The 18,099-nt window shown below is 39.1% G+C and overlaps 1 long non-coding RNA gene and 1 pseudogene across 2 annotated transcripts; one reads left to right on the forward strand and one right to left on the reverse strand.

The window, feature by feature from the left end:
* Nucleotides 1–374: 374 nt before the first annotated feature.
* Nucleotides 375–1,433, reverse strand: LOC143631064 (uncharacterized). The gene is made up of 4 exons (XR_013153283.1): nt 1,369–1,433; nt 896–965; nt 744–817; nt 375–646 (listed from the first exon to the last, which is right to left on the reverse strand). It is a non-coding gene; the product is annotated as an uncharacterized LOC143631064 (long non-coding RNA).
* Nucleotides 1,434–8,847: 7,414 nt separating this feature from the next.
* On the forward strand, nt 8,848–13,531 carry LOC143631065 (histidine kinase CRE1-like; annotated as a pseudogene). The gene is made up of 8 exons (XR_013153284.1): nt 8,848–9,386; nt 10,124–10,360; nt 10,453–11,028; nt 11,117–11,168; nt 11,255–11,484; nt 11,558–11,656; nt 11,761–12,889; nt 12,977–13,531. The product of XR_013153284.1 is annotated as a histidine kinase CRE1-like (transcript).
* Nucleotides 13,532–18,099: the final 4,568 nt, after the last annotated feature.

Consider the following 18,099-nt stretch of genomic DNA (forward strand, 5'->3'; position numbering starts at 1 on the left):
TAAGCAAAAAACATCAACCATAGTTAAAACCAATTCACATACAAAACATACTTCAACCATACACAACTATCCCATTGAACCATCGGTATACAACTCGACCATCTCAATTTTCTCTTCTATTGTCAACGCAAGAAAAGAACGTCCTAGATCCACATCTTTACCAATCAAATGAGCTGCTTTGAACCGTTTTTTCGTAGTGATACCTGGTAAAGCTTTCAACTCATCACTAACATTTTCATAGATTGCACGAGCCTCCATACCTTCTTTGCTAAGTTGTTCACCCACCATCTCCCCAAATCGAAGCAAAACTTTCTTGATATCTTTGCAAGACTCTCGATATATCTCATCTGCATCCGTGCTTCTAGTGACCTGGCGCATCATAGTCAACTCTTGAACCCATGTTGTCATACAACCATGCTTTTATTTTCCCATCAGTTGCAGTTGAGAATATAAACTGCACGGTTTCTTTAAAATGTGGACATACAGAATAAACAGGTGCTTCATGACCCTCAAATGTGTATTGTTTGAAACCCGTAACTGCATTCCAAACTTTTATTAATCTATCGTCACCGCAAGTCACAATGCAAAGTTGTTTGTTTGGATAAGAAAACGCGAGATCATTCACACTGCCAACATGAGCATCGATCTGTATATAATACGGAACATAATAAATGCATTAATATATACATAATGATGGCAACCGCCTAAAGAGCTAAAAATTAAAAGGTGAAGACAATATAAACCTCCAAGTGGTTTCTGACATCATCGCCGCCATGATACGAGTATATCTGCACAATGTGCTTTGAGTACGCAACACCTCTATCAACGTTCATTATTGTTAACTTTGAACTTTAATGACAAAAGATATAAAACTATTAAAAAGTTAATAATATACCAAAAAGGGTTCCATCAGGGCTCCAAGTTACACGATTGATTAATGCAGTATAGTCGCTGGTCAAAGCGGCCTACAATAAAGAGCCAATGCTCGACGTATAAACAAAATAATAAAAATTATAATTTAATAAAGAATAAACACATCACAGCAAACTGTGTTCATTTAGTTAAACGAACAAACATGAACAATTATGTTCTTTAGTTTACATTTGTTTAAGTTTGTTTGTTAACGTTGAAGTTCATTCGTTAATATTTCCATATATGTTCAGTCATGTTCATTCGTGAACCTTTCGTTATCCTGTTAACGTACAAACATAAACAAACACGAACATGTTTATTTTCTTAATGAGCGAAGACAAACAAGAAAACCACATTCGTTTAACTGTTCGTGTTCGATCGTTTGTTGTGTTAAAGTTAAGCGAACAAACACAAGCGTGCTCCCTTCGTGCTTGTTCGGTTCATTTACAAGGCTACCTGCAAAGGCGTTGAAAAGACGCTAAGATCCCAAACTTTAAAATTCTTATGAGCAAGTTTTTCTCTACTACCAAGTTCCCATATCATGATATCCCCAGTATTTGTTCCAACTGCAATTAGTGAAAAAAGACAGACATTAATGACATAATACACAATTAATAAAAAGTAATTTAGAGTAAACGAGAGCCAACCAAGAAGCAGAATCTGCTGTACTGGATGAAAATCCATACTCTTAACCACGGAGCCTTGATTAAGTGTCATCACCACAGTTTTTGGTAAATCATCTGACGAGTATGAACTTTGACCATGGTGACTTTGACCACTGTAACCAACAGGCAAGATATTTACAGGCATATGATTAACCTGCTAACAACACACAAATGCCATCAGAACCTGGTAACATTTAATGTCAAGACTACTCAATTTTTTATAAAAGAAAATGACATACTTCATCAGAAATACCAAATGCCCTTGTTCTTTTTAATACATGTTCTGAGTCAGCTGTTTGATAATCTACAGCAGGATTGTTCGTTGGCGGAGTACTAGGGCGCTTTAGCATAGCTGTTATACCTTACATTAAGATAACATGTACCACTAATTCATTATATAGAAAAACAACCTTAAATCACATCAAATTGTAAGGCCCCGTTACCGGTAACCCTACTTTCGAGTTGGATTTACTCATAAACACAGTTCTAAATATCAGAGTTAATTAAAACATTTACGCGGAATATAAAACTTTCATAAAACTTTAATTCATAACTTGTCTCAAAACATTTATTGTCTTTCACATTAAAGCATTAAAATTAACACATCATAGGTCTTCAGATGCCAGATTCTTGTTCAGTGCCATGTGTCTCCTCAAGCGAGCTGCCTCATCCTACTCACCTGCGTGCATACTAAAAGTCAGCTACGCTGAGTGAGTTCTAGATAATCACATAATCATACCATTCACATAACATTATATTCTTTCGTTCATACTTTTATACCTTCATACTTTCTTACTTTCATACTTTCTTACTTTCTTTTGTATTAACTTACTTTCATATCTTATGTTATAAAGAGCATTACGCCCTACATTCCTCGAGTATTATTAGGGCTCGGTACCCTCTTTCCTCGAGTATTATTAGGGCTCGGTACCCTCTTTCCTCGAGTATTATTAGGGCTCGGTACCCTCTTTCCTCGAGTATTATTAGGGCTCGGTACCCTTCTTCCTCGAATATTAGTAGGGTTCGGTTCCCTAGTTCTCGAATATTAGTAGGGTTCGATTCCCTCTTCGTTACCATACAACCATACATCATACCTCGAGTATTATTAGGGCTCGGTGCCCTTTTCGTAACCATACAACCATACATTATCATTTCTTTCTTCTATTATCTCTATCATGTTCATACACATAAACATACATAACATACTTACCTTATACATAGCGTTACAACCTGACAGTACGTGCAATATCCGAAGATCGTTCACGTACCATCAAGCAATCATTCATACATTTCACATTATCCACATAAGGCATACACTTATCTCTTAGGATAAGTGTATTAACAAACATGTTGAGTATGCGCACAGCCCCGAAAACATAACACATAAATGGGGCTAGAAACTCACCTGAACACGGTTACGTTCTCCGTTGATCGTAATCCCTTTCTTCAGTTGTGCACGGCTGACTGTATAACAAGTATACATATCAATTTAACTATCACTACTTATAACATCTTTCTAGTCTTAATTACTACCCACAACGAACGGGGGTCCGGGGGCAGCGCCCCTGGCAGCGGGGTCTAGGGGCGGCAGCCCCTTGCAGGGTCCAAGGGGCAGAGCCCCTGGCTGGGGTCGAGCTGCCAGGTCAGCTTGGAAAAATTTTATTTCCATTAACTGTCTTAACACATTTTTCATTAGATTTTTAATTTATTTTCTAAACGAACTTGGCTTTAGGCGAAGTTAAACCTCAGGCGAACTTGTCATCAGGCGAAGTTAAACCTCAGGCGAACTTAGCTTTAGGCGAAGTTAAACCTCAGGCGAACTTGTCATCAGGCGAACTTAAACCTCAAGCGAACTTGTCATCAGGCGAACTTAGCTTGCAGGCGAAGTTCATCAGGCGAACTTAGCTTGCAGGCGAAGTTCATCGCTTGAAGGCGAAGTTGCCCAGATGAAGGCGAAGTTGCCCAGATGTCCGCTATTTCGGTTTCTGATCAACATTTCGGGCGATTTTAACACCCTTGTTAAGGTTCAATACCACCCACTACACTTCCCGACCATTTTCGGTCGTTTATACACTAAAAGCTCGGATCTTTAAACTTCCAAGATCAAGAATCATACATTTTGAGCTTGTTTGGATCTCGTTTATCTTGGTATCACCACTAATCTTTCTCTCTTACCCGGACCTCGCTCGATCCTTCCTTCTTTCTCGGCCCGGCCGGCGGCGGTTTTGGGTGTGCTTGGTGTGTGTATGTGTGTGTTTAGGAGAGTGGGGGAAAATGAAGATATTTTGGGATTTTAGGGGTATTTATATCCCTGAAATCCCATTCTCATTTAACCCATCTCAATTAATCCAAGTCCAAGACCCGCTCCTTCCCCGACATTAATCAATTACGCGAAATCACTAAACATAACTTCCTTTATTCATCATTAAAATTTTAGGATGTTACAAGTCTTCCCCCCTTAAAGAGGTTTCGTCCCCGAAACCTAACTATTACATAAACAAACTAGGGTAAAACTTGCGCATCTCATCCTCGGCTTCCCAAGTAGCATCTGATCCCTTGCGGTGTTTCCATATTACTTTTACCAAAGGTATAATCTTGTGACGAAGCTGCTTCTCCTTGCGATCAACGATCTCTATCGGTTGCTCGATGTAGTTCAATTGTTCATCAACCTCAATGTCCATTAATGGCACGTGAGACGTGTCATCAGCTAGACACTTCCTCAGATGAGAAACATGGAAGGTTGAATGAATTCTTTCTAACTCATCGGGTAAATCCAGTTTATAAGCTACTTCACCCACACGACCTACAATCTTGAACGGTCCAATGTACCTCGGACTCAACTTTCCTCTTTTCCTAAAACGGATAATTCCTTTCCAAGGCGAGACCTTGAGCATCACATAGTCACCCACGTTAAACTCAATTAGTCGTTGCCGCTTATCTGCATAAGACTTTTGTCTGTCTTGCGCGGCTTTCAATCTTGCTTTGATCTGATCGAGCTTTGAAGACGTTTCTTGAACTACTTCTAGGATTCCCATTTCTTTCTGACCAATCTCGCCCCAACACACCGGGGTTCTACATCGTCTACCGTAAAGCATCTCAAACGGTGGCATACCAATACTTGAATGGTAACTGTTGTTATAGGAGAACTCTGCCAGATGCAGATGATCATCCCAACTTCCACCAAAATCTAAAACACAAGCACGTAGCATATCCTCAAGGGTTTGGATCGTCCTTTCGGACTGTCCATCAGTTTGAGGATGATACGCCGTACTGATGTTCAACCTCGTCCCCATAGCTTCATGGAATTTCTTCCAGAACCTCGAAGTAAACCGTGTATCTCTACCGGACACGATCGATAACGGTACTCCATGCTTGGTTACAACTTCCTTGATGAACAAGCTTGCTAACATTTCTGACGAGATGGCCTCTCGTATGGGCAGAAAGTGAGCACTCTTGGTCAAACGGTCCACAATCACCCAGATGGTATCATGTTGCTTAGCTGTACGAGGTAGCTTAGTTATGAAATCCATGGTGATGTGTTCCCATTTCCACTCAGGTATCTCTAGCGGTTGCATCTTCCCATAAGGCTTTTGGTGCTCGGCCTTGACTTGTAAGCAAGTTAAGCACTTACTAACATAATCCACTACATCATTCTTCATTCCTGGCCACCAGTAATCTCTTTTCAAGTCTTGGTACATCTTTGTAGCTCCAGGATGGATTGAGTACCTTGACTTATGAGCTTCATCTAAGATTCGACTTCTAAGATCACCATGGCGTGGAATCCACATACGGTCAAATCTAGTTTTAACTCAATGAGTGTTTTCCATCAACTCATCTTGCTGGCCATAAATCCTTTCTTTCTTTACTAACCCTTCGTCTACTAACACTTCTGACTGCACTTTGATGATTTCTTCAAAAAGACTTGAGTTCATGATCAACTTATATGACTTCACTGTTGCAAGGACTTCCTCATTCTTACGACTTAACGCATCAGCGACCACGTTAGCTTTACCGGGGTAATACCTAATCTCACAGTCGTAATCCTTTATCAATTCTAACCATCTTCTCTGCCTCATGTTCAGTTCTTTCTGTTTGAAGAAGTACTTTAAACTCTTATGATCGGTATAGATAGTACACTTAGTACCGTACAGATAATGCCTCCATATCTTAAGAGCATGCACTACAGCTGCTAACTCCAGATCATGCGTCGGATAAGTACTTTCATGGACCTTCAACTGTCTAGACGCGTAAGCTATCACCTTCCCCCGTTGCATCAACACGCAACCTAACCCTTGATGTGAGGCATCAGCACAAACAACGAAATCCTCGTCGCCATCGGGCAAAGTAAGGATTGGAGCTTGCGTGAGCCTCTTCTTCAATTCTTCAAAGGCTTCTTCCTGAAACTTTCCCCAACTGAATACTATCGACTTTCGGGTCATACCGGTCAGCGGTGCGGCTATCTTGGAGAAACCTTCGATGAATCTCCTATAGTAGCCAGCTAACCCTAGGAAACTTCGTATATCAGTCGGATTCTGCGGAGTCTTCCAATTCGTTATCGCTTCAATCTTAGCTGGGTCCACGGTAATCCCTTCAGGATTAATCACGTGACCTAAAAATTGCACTTCTCTTAACCAGAACGCGCACTTCGAAAACTTGGCATACAACTTCTCTTTCTTCAGAGTCTCAAGTACCTCTCTCAGATGTTCAGCATGTTCAGACTCGCTCTTTGAATAAACCAATATATCATCGATGAAGACGATAACCGACTTATCCAACATCGGTCGACACACCCTATTCATCATGTCCATAAATGCTGCAGGAGCATTGGTTAGACCGAATGACATTACGAGGAACTCGTAGTGTCCATACCGCGTTCGGAAAGCTGTCTTAGGGATGTCTGCCTCTTTCACCTTCAGCTGATGGTAGCCTGATCTGAGATCTATTCGTGAGAACCAACTTGAACCTTGCAGTTGGTCAAACAGATCATCAATCCTTGGCAACGGATATCTATTCTTTACCGTAAGCTTATTCAACTCACGATAGTCTATGCACATCCTCATACCGTAAGCTATTTTTTAATTTATCAGAAATAATATTTTAACGTCATACGTGACATCAATCTTGTTACAGCAGACGTGGCATAATTTTTAACCATGTGAAGTTTATTTTTACCACGTGAAGTTTATAAATCTGAATTTTAAACACATGAACGAAACAAGAGCCGGAAATGGCGAGAAAATAATTGATCGAAAAGAAATATAAGAGAGAAAACAAATTAATAATTGTTAATTTTAAAGGTATTCTATTTAATTAAAAAAATATTTAATAAGATTAGTATAATAATACCAGACAACCTACTAGATTTGATTCTCAATTTTGTTCTCATCTGATTTTTTTCATATATGTGTAAACTTATTTTATTCTAAATCTTAAAAGCCAACTTATTAAATGGATAAGACCGTCACTTATCGTATGTTGGTAAGCATACAAATTAAAATATTTGCATCTTGCTTGTAACGATCAAAATATTTGTAAATATATATCAATACTATTAAACTAAAATAAAAAAACAAATACAATTCTCATTATTTTTTCAATTACAAGGTTTATGTTTAACAAATGTTTTTTCTAATGAATAGTTATAGACATTTAGTACTTGTTTATATGTCGGATGACATTATTTTCAGTAACCAATAACATATGAGTAAATGAAATTTTTAAAGGATAACTAAGAATTAATACATTTTTAACAATTAATCCACATAGATAATTTATCAGTTTTAATGAAAACGGTTAAAAATGTATAGGCGGATCCTAATCTAATTAGGCGATCAAACTTGATTATATTAATATCGGGTCTAGCTTGATACGTGAAAACAAGTAAAACTAACCAATACTTATTTAAAGGCAAATGAATTAATGCTAAGACTATGATCGAGCCATTTACCTCAAGTATAAGCGAAGGATTTTCAATACAAATTTAGTTTTAATAAAGAACCGTCAGAGCTTTGTATAAATGCGGCTATTGTTTTTACTATCAAATTAAGACGACTGTGTAATACTCATTTGTTAATAGCATTCCATACTTACAACATATACAATTACATTCCTAACTTACACGTTCGTTATCGATAGCAAATTTTCCTCTAACGGAAAAGCATCCGTTAACCCCTAGCTTTTCATTAAGGTCATTCCACAACATTTTACAACATTCTGACTGGGATAAAAATCAATCAGCTTTTGCATTATTAACAACCAGTTGTCTTGAAAATGAAAGTAAATGTTAAAAACGTATTCAATCATACAGCTCGAAACCCAGGAAGTTGGCTTTGCCAACGATCCTCCCTACTTGCAAAAATGATTGAATCCAAAGGAGGCTAGATTCTCTATTTTTCGGGTTGAACGAGAGATAAAACCGTATGAAATCCATCCTCCACCAAGGTAGCATCTACATAGCACTCCACTGTCGCTTGAGTGTATACGGTGCACGACGATGAACACTCAAACCGAACTCACCCTTCCCTTTAGGCAGGAGAACGCGTTAGCCGATAAAAACAATGAATAGGGAAGGGTATATTTTTCTGACGCACCCCATGACTCTACAAGCATCTCAGTTATTTGATAAGAGTTATTTGATAGTCCTTTGCACTATAAATATAGATTTTTATAATATAATGAATTATATTTAAATCACCAAAATCTAATTTATCTGTTTTCTCATATTTTGTTGATATTATAGTTACTTATTTTTCTTAATTATACATGACTAAAATTAATAAACTTTTTATGTGGTTGTTTTTAACTTTTTATTCAAGTTGGGCAGGGGGACAAGAGCGTATCTTGAAAAAAATCCTGAAAATTCGATTCATTTGCTTTTTTAAGTAACTTATTATTATTAATATTAAAAAAATAATAATATTAAAATATTAATATTATTTTTCCCCTCAATTTCCTACAATTATTAAACACCAAAACATATTCTTTAATCCGGTCAAAAACCTTCTAATTTCGCTTAGATTCGATATGATTTCTTCATCTTTTTTAATTCAAGATTTCACACAACAACAGTGAATGTGTTAAAGTCTTTGTCTGCTACCTTCTTCACGCCTCTGGTTTTATTAATATTAATTGTTTTTTTTATTATATTTGTATCAACATTTTTTTGCTTCAAAGCTCCTTTGCTATCTGGGCTTCTGTGCATCTTTTTATAGCTACTGCAAACACCCCCATGCTTGTCTCTTTAAGATCATTCTTAATTTTTATTTTTTTTTAAATAATAAAAAAAAAAACACTTTTGTGTGCAAGTTCCTGTCTTTGATGATTATTGTTTGTGGGTTTTTCTGGGTTTGTGTGTTTTTAACCTTCTTGACCTAAATCACACAAAACCATGGTCCAATTATATGTTTTCTTGAAAAAGTTTTGTCCTTTGAGTATAAAGATTACAAATCTTTAAATTCAAGAAAATTAACAAGTATGAAAATGCAAGGGCAGCATCATTTAGTGGCAGTGAGTTTGAATGACCAGCAGCAACTGGGTGCAAAGAGGAAGTACACATCATACATTCCAAGAAGAAATCAAGGCAAATACCTGGCTTTATGGGTGATTGTGTTTGGGTTTGCTGCAGTTTATGTGTATAGATACATAGATGCAGGTTATCAAGAGAGAATTCAAGAGGGGTTGGTGAGCATGTGTGATCAAAGGGCTAGAATGTTGCAAGATCAGTTTAGTGTTTGTGTTAATCATGTTCATGCTCTTGCTGTTTTGGTCTCAACTTTTCATTATTACAAGAACCCTTCAGTCATTGACCAGGTTTTGACCTCTTTTTGAACTTTTATGGTGTTTGTGTTTGGATATATATATTTTTTTCATGTTTTGCTCAAGATTATCAAGAAAGATTGTTTCTTGAGTTGAATCCTTGTGTTCTTGTGAAATTTTACCATTTTTTTTAATTCAATTTCAGCAAAAATATTCATAAAGTCTTTGTTTTTTTTTGGTAATTTAATTTGTTTATTCTAAAATTCTAGAACTTCTGTGAAAATAAAGTTGCTGAGGAGGTATTTATGAATATTTTGGTAGTTTTTTTTTTCATGTTCTTGCTCAAGATTATGAAGAAAGATAGTTTCTTGAGTTGAATCTTTGTATTCTTGTGAAGTTTTACACTTTTCTTGATTCAATTCAGCAAAAATAATCATAAAGTTTCTGTTTTTTTTATATATTTATTTTGTTTATTATTAAATTCTTGATCATCTGTTTGTATTTTTGGTATTATTTATTGATCAAACTGTGGGTAGTTCAAGAAGCATATTTTGGGATTTAACAAGAAACCTAAATTGAAATATTTTTTGATTCAAAGAATCAAATTGTGGTAGAGTTGATGTGCATTGTTGGGATCTAAAACATCTAAGTATCTGTTTGTATCAAACTGTCAATTGTTTCTTGCAGTCTTTTGAATTTGACATCAAATTTGAGGTTCAAAAATTGTATTAGTTTTGACTTTCAAAGTCAATGTCAAATGGGAGAATTGATTTTGTAACTTTGTAATGCAGGAAACATTTGCAGAATACACAGCAAGAACAGCATTTGAAAGACCACTATTAAGTGGAGTAGCATATGCACAAAGGGTAATGAATTACCAAAGGGCTGACTTTGAAAGTCAACACAGTGGGGCAATAAGAACAATGGCGAATAAAGATCCTTCACCTCACCGGGATGAGTATGCCCCCGTGATCTTTTCTCAAGAAACCGTTTCTTACCTTAATTTGGTAGATATGATGTCGGGCGAGGTTAAATATCTAAACTTTATTTAATAATAATCCATACATCTTTATGGTATTCGAATATTTGAATAAATCTTGATTCTTGAATTTGATTACAGGAGGACCGAGAAAACATCCTGCGGGCCCGATCAACCGGGAAAGCAGTGCTCACAAGCCCGTTTAAGCTCTTGGACTCCAACCATCTTGGAGTTGTGTTGACAATCCCGGTCTACAAATCAAAACTCCCGCCAAACGCATCGGTCCGGGACCGCATCGAAGCTACGGTCGGGTACCTTGGTGGAGCCTTTGATGTCGAGTCACTAGTCGAAAACCTGCTTGGTCAACTCGCGGGAAACCAAGAAATCATAGTAAAAGTTTACGATGTCACAAACATGTCAGACCCGTTAATAATGTACGGTCGTCAGGCCCAATATGGTGACATGTCACGTGTTCAGGTCAGCTCACTCGACTTTGGTGACCCGTTTAGGAAACACGAGATGATGTGCCGGTACCTCCATAAAGCACCGATCTCACGAACCGCTTTCACCACTGCGTTTTTGGGATATGTGATCGTTTTCTTGGCGGGCTACATGTTTTATACGGGTGCTATTCATATTGTTCAAGTTGAAGACGATTTTCACAAAATGCAGCAGTTAAAAGTCCGAGCCGAAGCTGCTGATGTCACCAAATCCCAAGTTAATTCCTTAAAGTTTGAATCTTTAATGTTGATATAAACCATATAGTAAAACATGTTACTAATTATTTTGTATGTTTGAATGCCAGTTTCTTGCTACTGTTTCACATGAAATCCGGACTCCTATGAATGGCATTCTCGGTATCATTTCAATCTTTTTGCTCGGTTTTTATTCATATTAATTTGATGGATAGAATTATATAATAAATCTGCAAATGGGATTTTAGGGATGCTTGCATTACTTCTAGATACTGATTTAAGTTCAACACAAAGAGATTATGCTCAAACGGCTCAAGCGTGTGGACGAGCCTTGATTACTTTGATTAACGAAGTGCTTGATCGGGCCAAAATTGAAGCCGGGAAGCTGGAACTTGAGGCAGTCCCGTTTGACCTCCGGTCAATATTAGACGATGTGCTTTCGTTGTTCTCCGAGAAGTCGCGGAATAAAGGAATTGAGGTAAAATGCATGTTTGTTAGTCTCTTTTTCTTTTTTAAATGATCTGATTTATGCTCGGTTTTGTGTTATGAAGCTGGCGGTTTTTGTATCGGATAATGTCCCGCAAATTGTGATGGGCGATCCTGGAAGATTCCGACAAGTGATAACGAATCTTGTGGGGAATTCTGTTAAAGTAAACAACTTTCGTGATTTTTGTTGAATTATATCGAAATGTTTTGATTTTTATGATATTAAAATGATTCAAGATTCTTATAAAGATTTGATTTTTAATGATAGTTTACCGAACAAGGACATATATTTGTTCAAGTCCATCTAACCGAACATTGTAAAGCGGTAAACGATGCAAAACCCGATGGTTGTTTGAATGCAAGATCTAATGGTTTCTGGTCAAACACGTTAAGCGGTCAGGAAGCAGCCGATGACCGAAACAGTTGGGAACGATTCAAGCATATAATAGCAGATGAAGAATGCCCGTTTGACGGGTCATCACAAAACGTTAATCTAATGGTCTCGGTCGAAGACACGGGAATCGGGATCCCGTTACACGCTCAAAAGCTTGTTTTCATGCCGTTTATGCAAGCCGATAGTTCAACCTCTAGAAATTATGGTGGGACGGGAATCGGGTTGAGTATTAGCAAGTGTCTCGTTGAGCTTATGGGCGGTCAAATTAGCTTCGTTAGCCAGCCACAAATCGGTAGCACGTTTTCCTTCACGGTTAACTTTAAACGCTGCGAGAAAAACGTGGTTACCGACCCGAAGCGATCGCTTTATGATGACTTACCGACTGCTTTCAACGGGTTGAAAGCAACCGTTGTTGACACAAAACCTATTCGAGCCGCGGTTACACGATACCATTTGAAACGGTTAGGTGTGTTAGTTGAGGTTGTTAATAGCATAAGAACCGCGGGGTCCGTTTTCGGTTCAGGTCAACAGGACATGATTCTGGTTGAGAAAGATGTTTGTTATCGGGTGACGACGTTACCAACATACGGGTTTTCGGGCCCGCGTTAAAATCACCTAAAATGATCCTTCTTGCCACGAATATAACCGGTGATGAATTTGATAAGGCAAAAGCCGCGGGTTTTTCCGACACATTGATTATGAAACCATTACGAGCGAGTATGGTGGCAGCGTGTTTACAACAGGTGTTTGGAACCGGGAAGAAGGTGGAACCGGGTAAAGGTATGGCGAACGGGCCCGTTTACCTTCGTGGGTTGCTTCGTGGGAGGAGGATATTAGTGGTTGATGATAATCGAGTGAACCGTAGGGTGGCAGCCGGTGCGCTTAAAAAGTTCGGGGCATAGGTCGAGTGTGCCGATAGCGGGAAATCGGCTCTCGATTTGCTTCAAATACCGCACACGTTCGATGCCTGCTTTATGGATATTCAAATGCCCGAAATGGACGGGTACGTACTAATAAAAAAAACTAGTTTACATTATTTAGTTTCATAATAAAATAATAATAATAATAAAACCGCGTTATTAAATTTCAGGTTTGAGGCGACTCGCCGTATCCGGTTAATGGAAAGGCAGGCAAACGAGCAACTAACGAGTGATCCGGTAGACTGGTGTTGTGAGGCTCGAACTGCAACCGAGTGGCACCTACCGATCCTAGCCATGACTGCAGACGTGATCCACGCCACATTTGAGGTATGTCAAAAAAGCGGAATGGACGGTTACGTGTCAAAACCGTTTCAAGAAGAAAATCTTTATCAAGCAGTCGCAAAGTTTTTTCGAGTCGAAACCCAGCACAGGATCATAAGAAAACCGAGAAATTGGCGGGAAAACTTGATGTACATTCTCGATGGTATCGGTGTTGTGAACCGGCGATATAGTTTGGATAACCGGTCGTAACCCTAACCGACTTTGGATCTAACTCGACGGGTTGACTCGGAACGTGTATGTATAGATGGTTTAGGGGAGGGGAAATTTCTATTTTGTGACCGATTTTATTTTTCATATTGTATCGTTAATATTTTATCGGTATAGGTATTGAGAAGCCGCGAAAAACACACATTTTGTTGTGTAATTGTCTTTGGTAATACAAATCTATGCTATGCTGCTTCATTGTTATAAAACTAGAATCAAAAACAAAAATAAGTATGCATATAAGTGTAACATATCTTTCACATATGATTTTATTTTATTTCTTTTTTTATTTTACACTTGGATTCTTGTCAAATAAGATACAGTTGTTTATGCTGAATGTACAGTAAAGGCAACAAGTATGGAAGCAATGCAACATGTACTTGAAACTGTTGAATACTGGACTGAGGGCAGAGAGTCTGTTTACTTACTGGACTGGCTCGTTTGACCATTTCTGTTTGGGTTCAGATTATGTTTATAGCCCATTTTAGTGGCTACAATTGTGATGCTTTAGGTCTTCATCCACCTGCTAACTTTCCTCATATTCAAATATATTATTTAACATTGTTTTCTAATGTTATAAATTTATAGAGACTAATTAGTACTCCCTCTGTCTCATTATACGTGTCAATGTTTGAAATATACAAAGTTTAAGGTGGATTGAATGATTACTTTTTTTTCTTACTAAATGACAATAATGCCCTTGAAAAGTGGGTCAATCAATATTGTTTGTTAATAATAGTTGTGTGTGTTTAAGGGTAAACTTGGAAATTTGTTAATAAATTTTGAAAATGAACACTTGTAATGAGACAAATAAAAAAGAAAATGTGAACACTTATAATGAGACGAAGAAAGTAATATCCTTGTGAAGAATAGATCAGTTTTTATAAAGAAGTGGTTTTGACATAACATTTATGGTTGATTTATAAAAAAAAACTACACCATAAAATAAAAATCCAGCTACAACTAGTTTGACATACTATTAGAAGGGGACAATGGTCCCATTACGAGCCTAACCGATATGTTAGATATGTTTTTTTAACCTTTTGTATTAAATACATTAATTTAACAAAATCCTTTTGGGGGTTCAATTTCGACACCGTAATTGATATAGACCGAATTCGTGTAGAATTACAACTGTTATTCCCGAGTTTACCGACCGAATAAACGTAATTTTAAATATGTTGTTCTTTATTATAACCTATATGAGTGCCGTCCACTACTATCTTGGCCGTTTAGTAATTTATTTTTTAAGTTTAGCACTAGTACCGTGATGAATCTAACCAAAAATGCCTATTGAATTCATGTCGCTTTGATCATAAGTTATACGTGTCAGTGTTGTTTTAGGCAGCTTACAAATTTATTTCCGGTAACGTAACAAACTTAACCGATACCAACCGAATTCTTTCTATACGGTTTTGTTGTATGTTCTAGTTTAATTTATTTTGAACTTGTTTTCACAATTTGAGACAAACAATCTTGAATTGGACATAGGCGCGTAACATGCGCGTAGGTTGGCAATTAAGGAAAATTAAATGCACGCGAAAAATGCGGACAACTGAAAGTCTGAAACGCATGTCTTTCTTCACTGACAAACGTTGTGTAGTGGAAAAATAAAAATAAAAATAAAAAAGAGAACGGTTATATTGAAGGGGTATGCACCCGCCTTAACATCGAGTGGGGCGGGTCAACCCACAAGATATTGACAAGAGGCTTGAAATCAGGATGTCATGAAGACACAAAGCCAAAACCTATGCGCGTGGCGCATATCACATATGCTACGCATATCGCATATGCTCACGCATCACATATGCTCACGCATATCACATCTGCGCGTGGAGCATATCACATATGCTCACGCATATTACATATGCTTACGCATATCACATGCTCACGCATATCACATCTGCGCATGAAACATCTGCGCGTGAGAATAAAGAGAAGACCTTGCGTATCCCCGGGATAGGCGCATAAAGGACAAGACAACAAATGAGACAATAGTCTAATCCAAATCAGGATAAGGACAACCATGATTGTACTCATCAGACAACCTTCCAGAAGGTATATTTTAAGGAATAAAGAATGTGCTGATGTTGACAGCTGCCAATGAATGGTGGACAACTCAGCAAAACCCATGTGCCACCACGTGATGGCACATGGGTCAGGTAAAATACCTTGGTCAGAGAATAATCAATGAAAAAGCACCAGGTGTCCTAAGTACACGTGGCGCGAAGCAATAGGAGGAGGCCAAAAAGGCCCTAATTGGGTCTGAGCCCAATCATTGGAAACCCTAATACTATAAATACCACACCACCTCCACAGTTGGGGTCGGGCAAGAAATATATTCTGAATCCTTTACTCATTTTCACATTCTTATCTTCTCCTGCAATATCTTATTCTCACACCGGAGGGTTACCCCAAAGAGGACCCCTCTGTCCCTTTTTGAGGGGTAAGCTCACGGTGCTGTTCGTTTTGTAGGTGGAAGAACTCGTATCTCGGAAAACCATCGGTGATATAGCACACTCATACCCGAGGAACGTAGATCGAATACAAGTAAGTCGATACACGTTTCTTCATTGGCGCCATCACCTGCTACAACGGCAACAAAACCACTATTTCATCAGTTTTCTCTCTGAAAATCTTCACCATGGTTTCCGGTGTTCGAAACAATGATCAAGTTCTGGAGGATAATGAGCTTGAGGAGGTTAATGAGGGACATCAGGTTCTGAGAGCGCCGCGTGACACTGCGCGCACCACCAGTAACCATCCCTTCAATACAACGCCTCATAGCCAGACTGAAACTCCCCCAGACGATCTCACGTTCCAACATCTGACTGGTACAAAACAAAAAGGACCAATGGGTCCGGAAGTTGAAACCAATGACCCTAAAGAATGGCTCATAAACGAACAACGGCGTTTAATGGACAAATACAATGAGCTGGTAAAACACAAAAAGTTAGCCGACTTAACACAAAGGCTCGTATTTGATAAACAAACCATTCAGGGAACAACAAAAAAGGCGCGCGCGCCGGAAGACGGTCATTCTGTTCACACCGAACACGCTGATTTTAGTGATGAGGAAGAGGTGCACAGCATGAGGAAGACGCGAGATACTCATGCTGGAGGTTCACAGCTTCGCGCACACATGAACATAGCACCTGGAGCCAAAGCTGATATGGATCTATACACACCATACAACTCACAAGCGAAAGAGCAAGTGGACGTAACCACACCATATAGGCCAGCCATCTTGGTAAAACATTCAAAATTCACTGAGCGCATTGCGAAGGCTCCCATTCAACACAAAACTAAGATGCCAAGTGGTTTAGGCAAGTACGATGGTACAACAGATCCAGATGATTTCTTACAAGGTTTTTACAACACTGGAAACCTAGAAAGCTGGACGATGCCAACATGGTGTCACATGTTTGCTCGCTGCCTCAAGGGCGCAGCGCGTGTCTGGTTCGAAAGCTTGCCGACAGGACAAATCGATGGGTTCGAAGAGCTATTAGAAAAGTTCCAGGCTCACTTTGTACAGCAGCGCAGACACACGCGCGACCCCGATGACATCATGCACTGCGTGCGCAGGAATGATGAAACCATTGAGGACTACATAACTCGTTTCAATCAGGAATCTCTTGCAATTGGAGGCATCACTGAACAACTCTTGCGCGTTACCTTTATACAAGGTGCGCGCAGTGATCAACTCCGCAGAGCTCTCGTGAGCAGAGAAGGCATGCCAACCACTTGGGCTAAGCTTATGGAAGCGTCGCGAGTCTTCGCGCGAAATGAAAAACAAATTGCCCAAGACAGAGCAAGAGATAGAGGGCATCAAACAGAAGCACCACGCAACAATGAAAGGAGGGGCAAACAAAACTCCGTATGGTCCAGGTTGCAACAAACCAATTATTCTCCCGCAGAAAAGCAAGCGCAACAAAGTTCACCCCAGCCCCAAAAAGACATTCTTAATCGCAGAGAGGGTGACAAGAATGAAGGCGGCAGAGAGCCTAATAGACCTCTACCAAGAATATGGACTCCCCTCACCAAAACGCCTTCGCAAGTGTTAAGCACAGAGAATGTCCAGTTTAAAAGCCCCATGCCATTACTCCATAAGGGACCACCAAACAGTGGCAAATATTGTGAGTTTCACAAATCCACAGGGCACAACACCGATGCATGCCACCATTTGAAGGATGCGATCGAAAAAGATGTGAAATCAGGCAAGTTGGCTCACCTAGTAAAAAACCCAAGACCAGAGAACGAACAACCAGACGGAGCCTCAGCCAGTAAAAAATTCAAAAGAATCTGTGTAGCTGAAGGAGGAATGCAAGGGCAAAGATCGAGGAAGAGAAGCGCGCAAATCCAAGGGGATTGGCGCGAGCAACAAGTAATCTTTCCAAGAATCAGAGGAGGCCCGTCTATCAGCAGTCATCTAGTCATCACTGCACACATCGCTCATTATGAGGTGTCAAGAGTCCTGGTAGACACCGGTAGTGAGTCAGACATCATGTATGAGCAATGTTTCGGGAAGTTGGATCCAGAGGACCAAGCAAGGCTCGAAGCTGTGAGTGCACAAATCTCAGGTGTCTCAAACGAAATTATTCACCCCCTAGGTCAGATACAATTCGAACTAACTATGGGGGATGAGAAGCACAAGCGAGCTGAAATTGTCAACTTTCTGGTCTTGCCCACCACTTCATGCCATAGTATGATCTTGGGTAGAGGAACGATTGCCCAATTCAACGCCATA

Source organism: Bidens hawaiensis, unplaced genomic scaffold, assembly GCF_021521415.1.
Source record: "Bidens hawaiensis isolate Kalapana, Puna unplaced genomic scaffold, B.hawaiensis_p1.1 tig00005935_1, whole genome shotgun sequence".
NCBI lineage: Eukaryota > Viridiplantae > Streptophyta > Magnoliopsida > Asterales > Asteraceae > Bidens > Bidens hawaiensis.